The sequence below is a fragment of the Arctopsyche grandis genome, chromosome 7, assembly GCF_051622035.1.
Source record: "Arctopsyche grandis isolate Sample6627 chromosome 7, ASM5162203v2, whole genome shotgun sequence".
In the NCBI taxonomy this organism is placed as follows: domain Eukaryota; kingdom Metazoa; phylum Arthropoda; class Insecta; order Trichoptera; family Hydropsychidae; genus Arctopsyche; species Arctopsyche grandis.
The window spans coordinates 9,482,859-9,500,263 of record NC_135361.1 but is presented as its reverse complement, the minus strand read 5'-3'; the positions used below and the strand labels follow the sequence as shown (position 1 = coordinate 9,500,263).

At 33.4% G+C, this 17,405-nt stretch overlaps 1 protein-coding gene across 1 annotated transcript in view; it reads right to left on the bottom strand.

Moving 5' to 3' along the window:
* Positions 1–17,405, bottom strand: part of LOC143914746 (uncharacterized) — a 247,602-nt gene that overhangs the window by 106,817 nt on the left and 123,380 nt on the right. The window lies entirely within an intron of this gene.

Here is a 17,405-nt window from a genome sequence, read left to right as displayed (position 1 = left end):
ATATCTACAGAGTTAAATATATAAATAAAGAGTTAAAATATGGATATATTAAACTAAAACTTGCAAGGCGTTTGCGTATTGGAACAGTTTTTTTAGTTTATTTTATGGGTGGTTTGTAATAATGGGTTTGGTGCATCCGCTCTAAAATCGCCAGACAAAAGAACGACAGATTAACAGAACGGCAGCTTTAAACGTAATTCTCGTTTTCTCCAATGAAAGATTGCACATCAGATGAAGAGTAACCTTTTGATGTGCACAGATGCAATTATTAAAATGGTAATTATTAAAATTGAGTTGGATCTTTCTGGCGAGTTTAATAAGGCAAGATTCGGAACTTATCTAATTTTGCCTTATTAAACTCGCCTGAAAGATCCAACTCAATTTTAATAATTGCATCTGTGCACATCGAAAGGTTACTCGTCATCTGATGTGCAATCTATCATTCGAGAAGACGAGAATTGCATTTAAAGCAGCCGTCCGTTAATCTTTCGTTCAATTTGTCTGGCGATTTTAGAGCGGATGCACCGCATCCGTTTGTAATTGTTGATATACATTAAATAGGTATAATATATAAAATACTAGCTGAACCCGGCATGAGTTGTAATGCCACAATAACGCATGCAATTCCCGTTCCCGTTCCCATTTGTCGGAAAAATACAGGCAGCGAACAAATTTGAAATTATTGCGTTGCAATGCCAGTCATTCCCATTTTTCCCATTTCCGTTCTCGTTTTTGGGCGATTTCTTTTACAGTAAGCTTCCAGGACATACATACAACAAATTCTGAAAGTTCCATCGTAATAGATTGAGTGGTTTAGGAGTATATATGTATGTATGTACGAGACAGACACAAACAGACAAACACCGGATATTCATTTTTATATATACATATGTAGGTAAGATGTATTGTGAACATAATTTACAAAAAAATAATTTAAAAATGAAATGCCAATAAAACTGGATCGAATGCTTCCGAAAGCAATGGTTTTTATATTCAAAAGCACTTCAGTGTAAGTAAATTCAATTGCGGTTAAAATTAACGAGCGTGGCCTACTCGGCATTAGCACTGTTCGAGCCATTCTGAACCGCGGTAGAGTATAGAAGTTTGAATCGTTCGAACATTCAGACGAAGAGCGAACGCAATTGATAAGAGAGGCCCATCGAGTATCTCATAAAAGCGCGGCAGTATTTAAACGACGGCACAATCGTTTTGTTTTCCGCGGTGGGTTCTCGTTATACGCGGGTCGCTCCGCCGTTAAGAGGGCGGGTCGGCCTCCCCCCCAGACACGTTCAGGGCGGAAACGCATGAATATTTAAGGGATGCGAAATTCGGCCGGTACCAATCGGCCGCCTCGTGCTTAACACATAAAGGTTGTTTGTTGCATTCCTTATGATTTGCACTGGTCTGGTGGGCGGAGGGGGCGGCAGGGTCGTTGAAAGCCAGGGCAATTTACGGTAGAAAATTGCCGAAGTAAATAAGGAAGTAGGCGGGCAGGTTCAAACGAAGCTTCTGCGAACGGAAGTAGGAGTGTAACGAGATTGTTTTTATGGATCGCTATGTTTATTGTCGACATACAAAGTATCATTCGATGTGTTTTAATGCAACTTCAATCCAAATTGAAAGCAGTTTTTATTTTTTATGTGCTTAAGAGGGCTGGACAGCAGCGCCTTGTCCATACAAACGTACTATACTTCTCTCTTCCTTAATTATGGCACTAGAGAAATTATTTTTTAATATGCTATGGATATCCACCATTGGGGTGCATCTATCGTTTTATTTTTTTGATTCATTATTTTTTATAGGAGCTAGGAGCCGCCAAACATCTATAAAATCGCCTCTTTTTTACACCCACGAAACGAGTCCAGCGTGCTTATTTAACGGTCGATTTAAAAAAAAATACGCCGAAAGATGCACAGAAAGTATTTTTCTCATACCGATGATGATTTTTTTTAAAAAATTGGTCCAGTTTTGGAGGAGAAAATAGGAGAATACGAAACCTCGATTTTGTCAATTTAAAATACGTTTTATCTGGTCGAAGCGCAACTGTCGCATTCACTCAATATATATATTGATATATATTGTCGCATTCACTCAATATATATATATATATATATATCGAAGAACAAAATTAAGGTTTCGGGTGTAAAGCCCTCTTAATGTGTCTTTTTATTTACATTTGTCCTATGTTCCAGCCCTGAAAATAAACGAATTCTGACATGGACAGGATTAGAAGAAACATGAGCTCAATCTGAGAAAGAATAGACTCCAGTGAGGGCAATTTTAAAAACTGAATTATATTTTTATTTATTTTATTTTTTCATTTGTGTATTGATAAACTGCATAAAGTGCAGAATAGAGCAAGTATGTTAGATGAATTGAAATGGTTAGATAAAGAAATAGTCTTAAATTAAGCACTTTAAAATGTGTATATACATAAGCGAGATATTCAAGAATCTATTACCCAAATATTTTAATAATCATATAGTTAGGAATAGAGATATACATAATTAAAAAACTAGAAATAGGAATAAATTAATTATAGGTAGAGTTAAAAAAGCAAAAACTACAGGAGGTGTTTTCCAAACAGGTGTTCAAATCTATAATGCCCTTCCTGAGAGCATTAGAAGTGCTAATAACATTGGTGCTTTCTTGAAGATGTCTACGATAGACAAATCACTAACTAGACAAATCATATCTGTGGGTACATTTCAATCTACATATGTCAATTTTCGGGTGTGGCCAATTTCGTTCATTATTCTCCTTGTATCCATATTTGACAGATCGAGGCAAATAAATACGAACCATCGAATTTTCAGAATTAAATTGCAAAATGATTTTTTTATACCTGTCAGTTATAGTATAAATCAATCAACACTCTACCGGCAACTACATCCAATTAAACGACTCGAAAGTTATAAATCGGTGACACTTGTAACCCGATTAGAATAATATAGGATTAATAAACTGAAAGTGCGCAAAGCCGTTAATCGGCAGCTACACTTGTAATAAAGACAGATTGCCGGTTCTTCAAATTGAAAACCCTTCAATAAACCGTGTTAAAATAAACCATGTCTACGAGCGAGACATGAAAGTATTCCGATAATTCGACACGTTAACCCCCTCCCCTCCCCCCCAACGGTGCAATCAATCAAAATTGGGGATTGATTGCGCATAAATTATTTTATCACATGTTTGATATCCGATTCGAACCCTCGTCACACGTTCAACTCATTTATCACACTTTGCCACTGACCCCTACACCCCCCTTCCCCCACCACGCCTAAACGTCGCGTTTCAAAATTGAATCCGCGAAATAAAATGAAAAAAAAAATCCCTAATCCACGCCGTCGAAGTCGAGACGGATTCTACCCTTAAAAATGTACCATAGGTTACGTAAAATATGTATGTTGTAGATATATATGGATAGGATGACCTTACGAATTCCATTATAACGAGAAAGGGGAATGCGGCTGTTGTATAACGACACATATATTCCATTTTATTTTTGGTGTGCAGCAAAATATACCAAATTAATAATATAAGAAATTACATAGATCCAATGGTGTTGAAATTGGTATAAACATGAATAATACATAGTATAAACATCAATATGTACATACATGATGAATTCAGTTTTAAAATCCAGAATGTCCAGCATGTTGACATCCTTGGGTCGAGTGTAAGTAATAAATGGGATAATATTTTTTGCACGGCTGTAAAATAAGTTTTGACAATTTCAAATTAATATCTCTAAAATAGCTCGCACGACCCAATCGGAGTCCGCCCGGCAAATTAAACGTCAAATGATTTAACCTTTTTATTCTAATCGCATCGCATAAATTTACAAATAATAAATTGAAATCAATGTTTATTTGTACAAACCTTTTCTATTTATAATAAACTAGCTGAACCCGGCATACATTGCAATGCCACAATAACGCATGCAATTTCCGTTCCCGCTTCCATTTCCTTTCCCGTTCGCGTTCTCTGTTCTCGTTCCCATTCCCGTTCCCATTTGTCGGAAAAACGCAGGCGGCGAACACATTTGAAATTATACAATTGTTTGTTTATTTTACCTAGCAACGCAGGTCGCGACACGAAATCATTTGAAATTATTGCGTTGCAATGACACTCATTCCCGTTTTTCCCGTTTATGGGTAATTTTTTTCGTAGTAACCTTCCCGGACATGCATACAACAAATCCTGAAAGTTCCATTGTAATCGGTTCAGTGGTTTAGGAGCCTATTCGAGACACAGAAACATACAGATTCACTATCGAATTTTATTTTTGTTACTGGCAACTCATTTGACATTTGATTTGCCGGGTGGACCCCAATTGGGACGTGTGAGCTATTTTAGAGAGGGGCACTCTTTTTATTTGCAGGGCGAAATGTTTTAGAGATGGTCATTTGCATATTATGTCGTGGTAAATACCTAATTTGTTTGGAAATAGTGCAATTTAACCGGGATAATTGGCACCCGTAATAAATATTGGTTTAAAGCGCTGAACGAGTCTCATTGACTAAACGTACCACGGCCATACCCATAGTAATACGATGATTATGTCATTACACAGTTTCAAAAATGATTTTTAGTTCGATGGTTTACATTGAGTTTGTTTTTGCCTATTTGCCACTTACGAAGTCGTAAATAAAAAGATAAACTTTATATATTATATATAAAACTAGCGAAAAAGTCTGACTCCGTAAGGGATAAACTTGTATGTACATAGATACATATACATAGTACATACATATATGTACATGATAGATATAGCGATCGAGTAATATATCGTATTTTACAGTATATGTATGTATGTATGTGATATCCAACTCGTGAAACTCCTCATTTTCTGAAAATGAAATAAGTGATAGTAAGAAGAAGTTAGTAATAATAATCGTAAGTGAAACGTAAAAGAGGTTAGTTAAAATGCGTACTTCATGAAAAGTGCATGTATTATTTGCTTATTTCATGGAATCTCTCCTATGTTTTTTTTTTAACTAAATCAAATGGCATTTCAAGGTATAAAAAAATCTGCCTATATAATAAATAAAAAAGGAAGGGGTGTACAGATGTACATATTTACCAGTGTACATACATATAACATACAGCAGCATAGATTATCGTGTAATGCTTTCAACTGAGTGGTCACGGATTCAATCTCAGGCTCAGTGCTGCTGCTTAGACCTTGGACATGTGACTCCAGGTTCAGAAACGGTTCCAAAAATTGGTAACGTTGTCCTATTTCTCGCATTAATTTGAGGTTTCAGCTGATTTATAAAATGCTATAAAAATATCAAATATATTTAATTTAATAATTATATTCAACTACCTACTACCTACCCTACCCACTACCTACGCTATCCACTACCTACTACCTACCCACCTACATATAAACAATATTAAACACCGATAGAAAATTTTATTAATTAATTAAATTAATAATAATTAATTTATTTAATATTTTTTAAATAGATTAATTATTATTAATATAGGAAACATTAATAGCGATCACTATATATAGAAGTTTTTTCTTTTGTTATTGTATTCGAATATACGATTTGGCAGTGGTTTAGCTGTACGTACTTAACGTAGCTTAACGTACATACATATGTCGAATCGAAACGACTATTATAGTACGGCGAGCGTTATCTCAGACAGACACACAGACAAAATAGCGATATTATATATATGATAATACAATACACTACATACCAGACTTACAGCTTTTTTTTTTGTCAATTTCATGAATTGAGCAATTTAGCATATACTAAGTACTATACATATTATATGTATGTATGTATGTACCGATGTAACGTGTGCTGAGAACATAAAACATCATAAAAAAATTTAAACTCCCAACATAAGCCCAATATAAAGCAATAATTATGCGCCCCTTGAGAAGTGTTCCGTTTTAACCATTTTATTACACCCGAGCGACCGTTTTTATTGTAAGCGATAAACTTTTCAACGTTTATAATTACGCAATCTTAAGTTTACACGCTGTCGGCCGAATTGATCGCATTTTTATTTATTAATAAAAAATAAAAATAAATTCCATCTATGTATATGGTATTGTGAAAGCATCCGTCAACGTGGAAAAGTCGATTTTTCGTTCGATTGATTTACAATACTTTTCGCTATAAATTCACCAGAGAGGGGACGGAAAAAATATCACAGTCAACAACAATGGCGAATGAAAAAGTTTTTCTTTCGGTTGAATTTTCGTCGACGGGGGAAATGTTGCGAACGGAAAATAATTCCGCGGACAGCGAGAATGGTCATCACGGGCTCTGTCATCGATTTCCTCGAATTTGAATATTTAGCATTGAGTTATATCTGGATGAGGCAGATTAGAGTGACACTTGTGATAGGCGCTCCGAGCGCCGCCTGCCAACTTCCATAACGAGGATACATACACAATATTCATTTATCTTGGGAAATTCTTTTCCAGAGATGGAGACATACACCCTCTCCCCGCTGACAGTTTTATTAATAATACATATTTATTTATATATTATACAAACAAACTTTTTTTTACTAGAATGTGAAATTTTTTTAAGTACATATGAGGGTCATTTTTATTTACCTATATATAAAAATCGTATATAATATTACTAACATATCGTATATATTTAGCCAGCAGCAAATCTCGGTCGTTAAGCTTCTGCCTAACACCGAGAGGCGCCGGGTTCGATCCCATGAGCTGACCTCGATTGAAAAATTAAAATAATTTACTGTCAGTATATTTCATTCCAAACTCGTAAGTACCTCGGAAGCTATTTTTACTTACCTCCTTTACGTTTCACATGGCTTTCATGTTAGTGGTCATTTTTATCTCTTATCCGATCGTTTTCATACTTTGCCATATTGCTCATTTTGGTCATCAATATACGTTAATGTATCGTCTGCCATTACGTTGGAGATAAAATATCGTATACAATGCGTATCAAATATCCAGAATCTCGGGTACGGTGACATCTATGACGGTACGGCAAGCTACCATAATCTATCTTCAACCTTTTCGCCTTGATATGGCCGTTTTAGATTTTAATTGTTGAAACGCCTATAATTCGCTCTATATTTTATAAAATTTTCTCTATAGGTTCTCGTTATCTCTAATATTTAAATATTTATAGTTTTAACTCTCATATAATCGTAGCTTCATGTAATGTAATACACGATATATATTGAACCAATTTTAGATCATCACATACATACCAAGGCGGCCCATACCTCTTAGTAATATATTTAATTACAGTACTTTAAGCCGGGATCGTAATTTTGATTGAAACCCCAATCATTGAAATCTTTTTGATTGAAACCCCAATCATTGAAATCTTTTTGATTGAAACCCCAATCATTGAAATCATTTTGATTGCAATTTTAATCCCACACATTTGTTGTTGAAATATTGATTAAATTGCCTTTTTATTTTAATAATTTTATTATTTGTTTATATACATTTATTTTACTTGAGTTTTTTTTAATATAGATTTTTTACTAAAGTTTTTTATATACATTTATTTTTTATATTTTAGTACATTATTTTTTATATAAATTTATTTTGTTCCTTGAGTTTTTTTACTAAAGTTTTTTATATACATTTATTTTTTGACACCATTTCATTCATCAAGTCGATCAGCTATTCCATCAATTAATTATGAGCTGAAAAATGATAAAATATTTGCAAAAGTTATATATAATCCGGATTTCTCAAAATTAAGCGAATTTTAAATTGAAAACGTAAACACACCATTGTTGATGTCTGTAAACTGTAACCACATTTCTTCGGTTTTGTAAACTGTAACCACATGAGTATTGTTCATACATACGTGTAGATAATTAATAAAATATTAAAATAAAATCAATAGTAACAAAATCTGATTAAAAACCCCATGGAAAACCACAGACCATTCTCGTCTGGGCAATCCTCTTATAAGGAATAATCCATTCACTCGTTACGTCATCAAAAAATCGTTTAAAATCGTCTTACGATCTCAAAAAATCAAGACAAAATTATGTTAACTAAAAATCACCCTCCTGTAGGAAAATCCTGCATAATGTTACGTCACAGTATGAATAAAATACAATTTTTCCGTGTTTGTATCGCAGTTGAAACTCGAAACTCGAGATACCTAGAAACTTGTCAAGTTTAATTAGAGTACTGCTAGAGTACTAAGTAACTTTATGGGTAATAGAGTGGTAAGTAACTTTATGGGTGGGATAGTGTCGTGTGCTTGTGTGGAACGCATTTTCACAATATGCTACCGGTTTAAAATGCCAGGCTTAAATTCAGGTAACACTTTTCAAAAAAACATACTGAGTTTCAGAAATAAAGCTTAAATTTCGAAAGAGTAGAATATCAACTAATTCCATACAAAACTATTGGAACAAATATCTATGTACATACATACATATGTACATATATGTTTCAGTGAAACTGTTATTGTCAGTTAAATTACAATTTCAATGACTCAAGCAGGGAGTACGTATATAACAATAGATTTACAAATTCACTTCTCAATGTCTGTGTTTTTGTAAATCGATTTACAACCAACCCTAACAACCTAATCTCAAATAATAAATAAATAAAACCAACCAAAACATAACCTAACCTTAAATAAATAAGTGTTGGCTGCTAAGATATTGTGATGTGTTTGCTTCCGCTTCCAGTCCCACACATGCGGCATCAAAAAAGTGAAATCTGTCAAACTGTCAAAAATTATAATTTCACTAACTAATTAACTAATTAACTAGGGGCCAGTGAAAATGTAATTCGATATGATTACACTGAGACGTCAGTGAAATTTAAATGTAACATATTTATTTTTTTTATTTTTATATAGATAAATATGTAGATATATACCAAGAAGGCCTGACAGGTAGACCCCAATGCGCCTTTCTACACAATTAATTACAAACATTGCAGAATTTTTATTTCATAAATCACCGTATTTTGAGGCTGAAGAACAGGAAATTAACAAGAATTAAATAATTAATCCATTGAGACATCTATGGATTTAGACCTTTTTACATATTGTACATAAATCAAATTCAGATATTTGTGGCAGCAGGTAGGAAAAATTTTGACAATTTTGAGGAACCGTTTCAACAATGAAAATCAGATAAATTGCCAAACTCTAATAGAAAACGATCGACTTGGAGTCAGAAGTATCCAAGTCTAACCAGCAGCATTAAAGATTAGCACGGGATCGAGCCTCTAGGTGCTAAACTTGAACGCAACCACTGAGCGATATTTGTTTTGTGACTTCTATTATTGTTTGAACTTTTGCTGCTATTATTTTGTTTTTATGTATTATGTATAAATAGGTATTTTTTCTGTATACTTATATAATTATATTCGACCATTGTGGCGCATTAGAAATTCCTGTAATGCCACAATGATCTAAATTTAAAAAAAATCAAACATATAGAAAAATTATATTGAATGTAATTGTAATTTTCAGACGCCAACGAATGTATTACACAACCAGACATATGTGGCAATGGAGACTGCGTCAACACTATCGTAAGCTTTGGAAACTCTGATAAGAAATGATCGACTTGCGAGTCACAAATATCCAAGTCTAACCAGCAGTATTAAATATTAGCACGGGATCGAACCCAGTAATCTCTCGGTGCTAAAAATAAACGCAACCACCGAGCCACACTGTTGGCTCGCTTTTTTAACTATATATGTGTATATAAGTAAAAACCTGCAATGGTAATAAATTGATTAAGTTGCTAATAGTCCATTAGACAAAACAATGTTGGGTCGGTTTCATAATTGAAAAACGTGATTCTTTGCGTGTAAAAATTGGAGTAAGCGAGGCGTTAAGAAAGTGCATATTAGTAGAAAATTAAAGATTTATATCAAATTCAATAAATTCATTGTGAACTTTCGATGATAAAATACAGAGTTAAAATTGGTGGAACGCTGCTTCAGCGTTCGAGTTCACGGTTAATTTTCGAAGATTCTGAAGCAAGATAAACAGAATGATAGATGCAGGCGATAATTTTCGGCCACGGCGTTCGTGTTCGAATCGAAAAGGTCGAATTAAAAGTCAATTGCGTATTTCCTCAGCAAAAGGCGCTCCTTACCTGGCCATTATAAAACTCATTTGAATTATCATAAATTACTTTCACGTCGGGGATATCTCTTCTATGAGAGTCGCGGGGGAGGGGGCAAACGGGAATACGGAGGGGGGGGGAACGGGAATACGAAGGGGGGGGGGAAACGGGAATACGAAGGGGGGGGGGGATGTAATGGGAAAAAAAATAACGAGATATCATGGTGAATTTTAACGTTCCGAAGCTCCGTCATAAATTTCATTTTCGCTATACGTCTCACAATGTAAATTATAACTCTATTCAATTTATTCGTTCAGATGAAATAAAATATAAACGCTTATGCGTAATATAAACGAGCATTTAAGATTATAGTCGGAACAAATTATTTTCACTCGGGGTCAGCTCACGGGATCGAGCCTGGTGACCTCTCGGTGCTTAGCATAAACGCAACCACCGAGTTATGCTGCTGGCTAGACCTTAAATAAAAATAATTATGATATAAAAAAAAATTTGTAATGTATTTAATAAAACTGTATTAATAAAATAATGTACTAAAATATAAATAAAATAATAATAATAAAAATCCAATTTAAACAATATTTCAACAACAAATGTACAAATATGTGGGATATCATGATTAATATTCCAATCAAAAAGTTTTCAATGATTGTGGTTTCAATTAAAATTATGATTCCGGCTTAAACTAATGTAATTAAATATATTACTAAGAGGTTTGGGCCGCTTTTATATCATCACATACATTTTTTTTATTTTATTTATCTTAATATTATATATAAAACTAAAAGGAGGTTTGTATTTAAAAAAGTTTTTATTTTAAAATTATAAATTATGATCCCGGCTTAAACTAATATAATTAAATATATTACTAAGAGGTTTGGGCCGCTTAAGTACGTATGTGATGATATATGATATACAAATTTCTTTATACTTTCATTATATTTCTCAGAGTATGCGTTGTATCACTTGCTATGAGTATTTTATAATATGTACATGTACAATAATATGTGAATAAGAAATCCTCGGGTTTAATTTGAGCAATAAACTTTTTATTCAACTTGTTTCGATGCGAGTACAAATCTCTTCGGCGGCAAAAAAATTAAGCCGGAACGCGACGCCGAGCTGAAAATTAAGAAGCCTCTCGCAAATCGCGACGCGAAGGAAATTGCAAACGACATGATTCAAGTGAAATTTTGCAAATGGCATCGAACGCCCGAAAGCATTACGATGCGACGCAACGTCGAGTGGTGAAAAATAAAAATAAAAAAGAAAACTGTCAATCACACGGCGACGTGCAAAATCAAGATACATTTTCTTCGCTATTATTTGCTCTCCGCTCCTTCGATAAATAACATGTCAGCAACACAAAGAGGTTGCAGTCTATAAATCAAACGCGCTAACGCCCGCCCGCCTCCCCCTTTTCCACATTTGAAATTGGATATTTCGTCTGCAAAGCGAAAAAAAAGTGTGTGTCGTTCATACAATATTACATACATACACTGTTCGAAACCTTACTTGTGTTTATTCTGTATTTACGCGAAGTAAATTTACCGCTCGACAAGAAAAACAGAAAAACGAGAACTTTAGACGCGTAGTTTGTGGATATCGAGCGGTCAATATATGTATAATACATACTATATGTACGCACAGGTCGACAGTAAGTAAATACTTGTGCGCACGAAGAGAGGGGACATTCTGCACAAAAGATCCAAGCTACATGATAAAAATTACGACAGCCATGTTTATATAAACTACACTATAAAATTGGGACAAGGTATGCTGTCGCTACACAGAGAAACAAGGCACACATGAACGCACACCGATGAAAACTGAGACACAAAGCGTTTCATCAAACTCCACAGATGATGTATGCCAGTGCTTACCTTATTTAATTACATATTTTTGCCACAGTTACATGACAGCATACTCTAAAACGTCACTGTGACCAAATATATAAGCATAATACAAATATATATGTATATATGTACATAGGTATGTAAAATTGAATGTCCTAATTTGAACATTGAACTTTTCATTGAAACATTAAAATTTTCAGCGTGGCGGGCTTTCAACAGAAAATACGTCAGCACTCAAAGAGTTAACCTTATTCAAAAGCTGTCAACGAATTATTACAATATATACAGACCCACGACAGGAAGTTCTTACCACTAGCGTAAAACTCGTTTTTTGTCGATTTTGTTAAATTTTAAAACAGGAAATGAAACAAAACTTTTTATTATACACGCATAATATATTCATCAATAATATTTACAAAAAAAAACTGTAATTAACTTAATATTTAGTTATCCCTCCCCTATTTGTTATAACAGCCCGAATTGATCTCTATGCATGACTGTATTGTTTTTTTGATTTTTGAATTATTTTTCCATGTATCTATTATTTTTTCTTTTAAATTATCTAACGTAGTATTAGGGCTGTTATAAAAAATACTTTTTAATACCCCCAACAATTTTCAATCGGATTTAAATCCGGTGAATTACCTGGCCATAACAAAATTCGAATATTTTTTGTGGTCAGGTAGTTGTTAATTGTTTTGGCCGTGTGACATCTTGCATAAAAATGTAATTATGTGCATCCATCCCCTCTGATTCAAAATAAGGCAAAAATCCTTTCAAAAATATTTTTATAGCGAATTTGGCGGATTTGAATTGGGAACTGTAGATATGCATATTTGACAAACAAACAAACAAAATAATCCATTTTATCTACTGGATATATAAATATATGTATGTATGTATGTATGTATGGATACAATTTCATTCGCTAGGTCTATAGTTACTTTCATAACAGTGAAATTCAACGACACAACTTGAAGCACATCAAAAGACTTGGAGTTAACGAATCTATCGTTAAAACGTTAATGGTATGCAATTTTCGTTCCTCGTATGAGTATTGTATATCTTTCTCTCGGAGTAACACATTTATGTGTGGTATCTAGATATACATATTGTGCGTACATACGCATATAACACAGGCGATTCGTATCGCAGAATGAAATAGCATTTTCGTTCATTGCGTGTAGCGTTTTAACGAGCAAACCTCAAAGCGAGAACGTCGGTAATAAACATTTGCCTAAAAAAAAATCTTTTCAGGTAAGGCAATTTTCACGAAAAGTCGATGTCACCTCGCGAAGAAAACAAAATCGGATTATTTTGTCGAAAAGTGACCGAAAAATGGTTAGAATGCAATTACAATACAATTTTTTTCATTGTAAAGTCATCTATGAAAGTCATATATGAAATCCCGTGAATGACCGTTATGTACATATCGATCAGATAAATAAAACTTTGGGATTTTGGTACGTAAACAAGGCCTTCCTCAGTTTTATGTTTAAACACAACGGACGAATCACTTCATCTCTGGTATTTTAATCAGATCCATTATATAGTTCAATAAACACACAGTTATTATTCTAAGTAGACGTGTGCATATAATTCTTAATTTTAACATCTAGTAACTTTATGATCCAACGGTGATTCAGTAGAAATAAAACCATGTTCGAATTATCAAAAAAAAAATTATCTATTCATCATGAACATAATAAAAATTTCATTTGTTTATTATTTCGTATTGAAGAAAAAATTAAAATTCCATCCGAATCATTCCCTCATAACTTTAAGTACATATGTGTGTATTATTTAAGCGTCGGTTTTAATGAGCACACAAACCACTCAACGCCGGTGAAGAAGAGTAATGAACCCACTCGTCCTGTTGATGGAAACCTGAAAACTGTAGTAAAATTTACCACAACGATCGAATTTATTATTATTCATAAAACTTAACGAAAAATTCCATGACCCCTTTATTGCATTTATCATAAACTAGTGGTTTTACCCGGCTTCATAAAACGCTTAAACATGAATTATCTTATTATAGTAAACATTAATTTGTTTATTATTAAATTTGTCTGTATCTAAAAAAAAACAAAACTTTATATATTGTTACTACGTACATAGATAAAGTAAATAATTATAATAATATAGTAAATAATTATAAAAATAGTAACGTGAGCCAATCAGAAACGAACGGTTTCCTTTATATAATACTAGTTGTTTTACCCGGCTTCGCTCAGTATTTGTAATACAAACAGCGTAAACATGGCGAATCTAATAGTAAATATTCATTTGTTTTTTTATTAAATTTATATTTTTATAAAAAAAATTGAATCGTCTTCATAGAAATTTTGACTTGTTTACATAGTTTCCAACCAAAGATACATACATACATACATATGTACTTATATAAATACAAAGTCTCTTTTGAAATTATAATTATATTATTTATATTATAATTATATTATTTCGAAATTATGCTGGCTATAATTTCGAAATTTCGAAATTATAGCCAGCAGCATAGCTCGGTCGTTAAGCTTCTGCTTAGCGTCAAGAAGGTGCCGGGTTCAATCCCTGAATGAAAATGAATTTTTTAGAGTATGCTGTTGGTCTGACCTGGATTTGTGACTCCAGGTTGATCGTTTCCTATCAGTGTTTGCCAATTTTCTTTGATTTCATTGTTGAAAAAAAAATTGGCTAAAAATCCTTCCTACCTACTATGTCACCACTATTTGAAGTTTGATTGATGTACAATAAAATTTATGTAGAATTCATAGATGTCTCGTTAATTTGCGAGTTTTTCAGTGTCTCGCAATTCAACGACTTGTATAGTAAAAAAAATGCTGCAATGTAATTGGCCAGGAAGGCGCATTGAGGTTACCTGTAAGGCTTTCCTGTAAATAAATAAATAAATAAATATATTAGATATAAGGGAATCCGAAACCCGAACAGAAAAAGGAATCCAGAATCGGGAATTAAAAAGGCATCCGGATCCGGAACTGAAAAAAGAATCCGGAATCAGAATTGAAATCAGAACAGCGAATCGGAATTGAAATCGCGGGTGGAAATCGGAACTGAAATCCGAATCTAAATCGAAATCTGAATTGAAAATGGAATCGAAATCAATATCGTCGTCATAGAAAATTAGATTTTTTCGATAGCGTCACGGATTCTACCACCCAAACCCAACATCAAACCTTACATACAAAATCTCTTTCGAAATTATATATTAGATACATATAGAACAATGAAAAGGCAATCACTTTCAGAAATTTCGAACGTATGCGCATACATACATACGTTCGACGAAAACCCCTTTCGATGCAGTTCACCGTTTCGATTCGATTTTCCCGGAAGTGGAAACACGTGTCGCTCCTAAAATATGATGACGCGGGCGGGGCCGCTGGACCAAATCGCAGCGGCACAGGTAAATTGAATGTGACGTCACAAGATGAAATTGCCACGTGTCGCGACACGTGACCGTGGAAAAGCTGAACGTTTTAAAATAGAATTAATTACGTGCGAATTGGGGGATTTAAAAATTGGCAACGGTATATACATATATCATACGGCATTGGAATAAGAATTGAAAGGTTCGTTGTCGGTATATATACAAACATAGGTATGCACATATGTATTAGTATACTTACATTCTGATCTTAGCTTGCGTAAGCATTTAGCATTAAACCACAATACAGTAATTAGAACTATTTAGTAAATACATACTATTCATCGAGGACAAAATTTCAATGAATAAATTGAAGAAAACTATTATTATTAGAAAGTATTTGAAATTTTGATTGAAAATCAGACGAAAGTGTAAGGAAGTCGTGATGAAGAGGATGAGGCAGAACAAGTGATGGAAATTACTGGCCATCTTGATACTTGTCCTGAATATTGAGAAAGAAACCTGTCGGCCCATATCAGAAACGCTATGATAATCATTATTAGACTGACGAAGCGGAAGATTAGACTGTTCTGAGTCTTGAGGAAAATACATTTGTAAATACATAGTATATATATGTATATATATATATGTATATGTATGTTCGAGATTATGTATCACATGCGTAGAAATAATATATTTAATAGTTGCAAATTAGTGAAGACTCGCAGTGATTACAACAAAATATTTTGATTTAGTTCGCTAATTTTAAAGAATAAGATATATGTACATATGTATGTATAAAGTGAATTATAAAAATTTGTAAGAATAATACAAATGGTTTTTGAGCTTTTTTTTAATTATGACTTACACTAACATAAAATAGGATAATATTATAAATACTACCGAGAAAAATAATGGGTAAAATAGATTACGATCATTGGATCAGCGGCTTTTAAAATATGTAGTCTTAAGATGTATTGTAAACATAATTGGGTATAACAACTCCCTTGAACTTCGGAGAAACTTCTCATTAATTCGTTTTGTTCTCCATCTTCTACGTGGTAATACGTCATGCCTGTTGTTACTGGAACAGTTGGGACTTTATGTCCCTAATAATTATGTGCGTGGTAGACATCATCATTTGATGGTTGTACCTCCTGCTTGGACAGTTCTTTAACGAATGGCTCTTATTCCAAGAGCTATCCGACTTATCAATGAAATCTTTGCTGCTGAGCCTGAATGTGATATTTTTCACCTCAGTGAGCGTAGGTTATCGGAGATTATTCAAACCAATTTGTCTGGTAGCCTGCGCTCATCATTATTTTCTTAATTGAATGTGATGTACATATGAGTGGAATTTTGATATTCTCTCTTCCATTTGGGCCTCACCTCTAAGCTAAGGCATAGAGCATTTGCAGTTCTATAGGTGATCCGTTGCTGCGTGAGACTAACGAGAACTGAGCATGCTGTCGCATTCGTGCAATGTGTTGTAACATTGTAAGAACGTAAAATAATTTCTTTATTGTTTTTAAATCATTTCTTATTTCAATATGTATATAATATTATTACAATATGATTCAATGCAAGGTCTTCAATAATATTACTGCAAGTTTTACTGTCCATAACATGACGTTGATAATTACTTTTATCGTCTAAAACAAATCAATTTCTATAAATACAAAGTAAATATTACGTATTCCATAAATAAATTAATAACATCAACAACTTACGTATATTATATTAAAATTTTATTAATGTAAATGTTACAAAATACGAAACACGAACTCAAAACTAACAAAAAATAAAAGTCAAATTCTACCGACCGCTATACGCACGATGTTGTATTTCTTGACCAAAATGCAATGCGAAATTGAAACGAAATGTAATTGGCCATCGCAGGTCGAATTGGGGGTGAATACGATAGCATGTACATTTTATGGAAGTCTCGTGCTAGATCGGTTCAAATATACTTAGGTTTAAATAAATACAAAGAAATCATTTCTATCATAGTATTATTTGTAACTAATTACCTATTGGTATTTGGTAAGGACTCTGAAAGAATTTTGTTAATT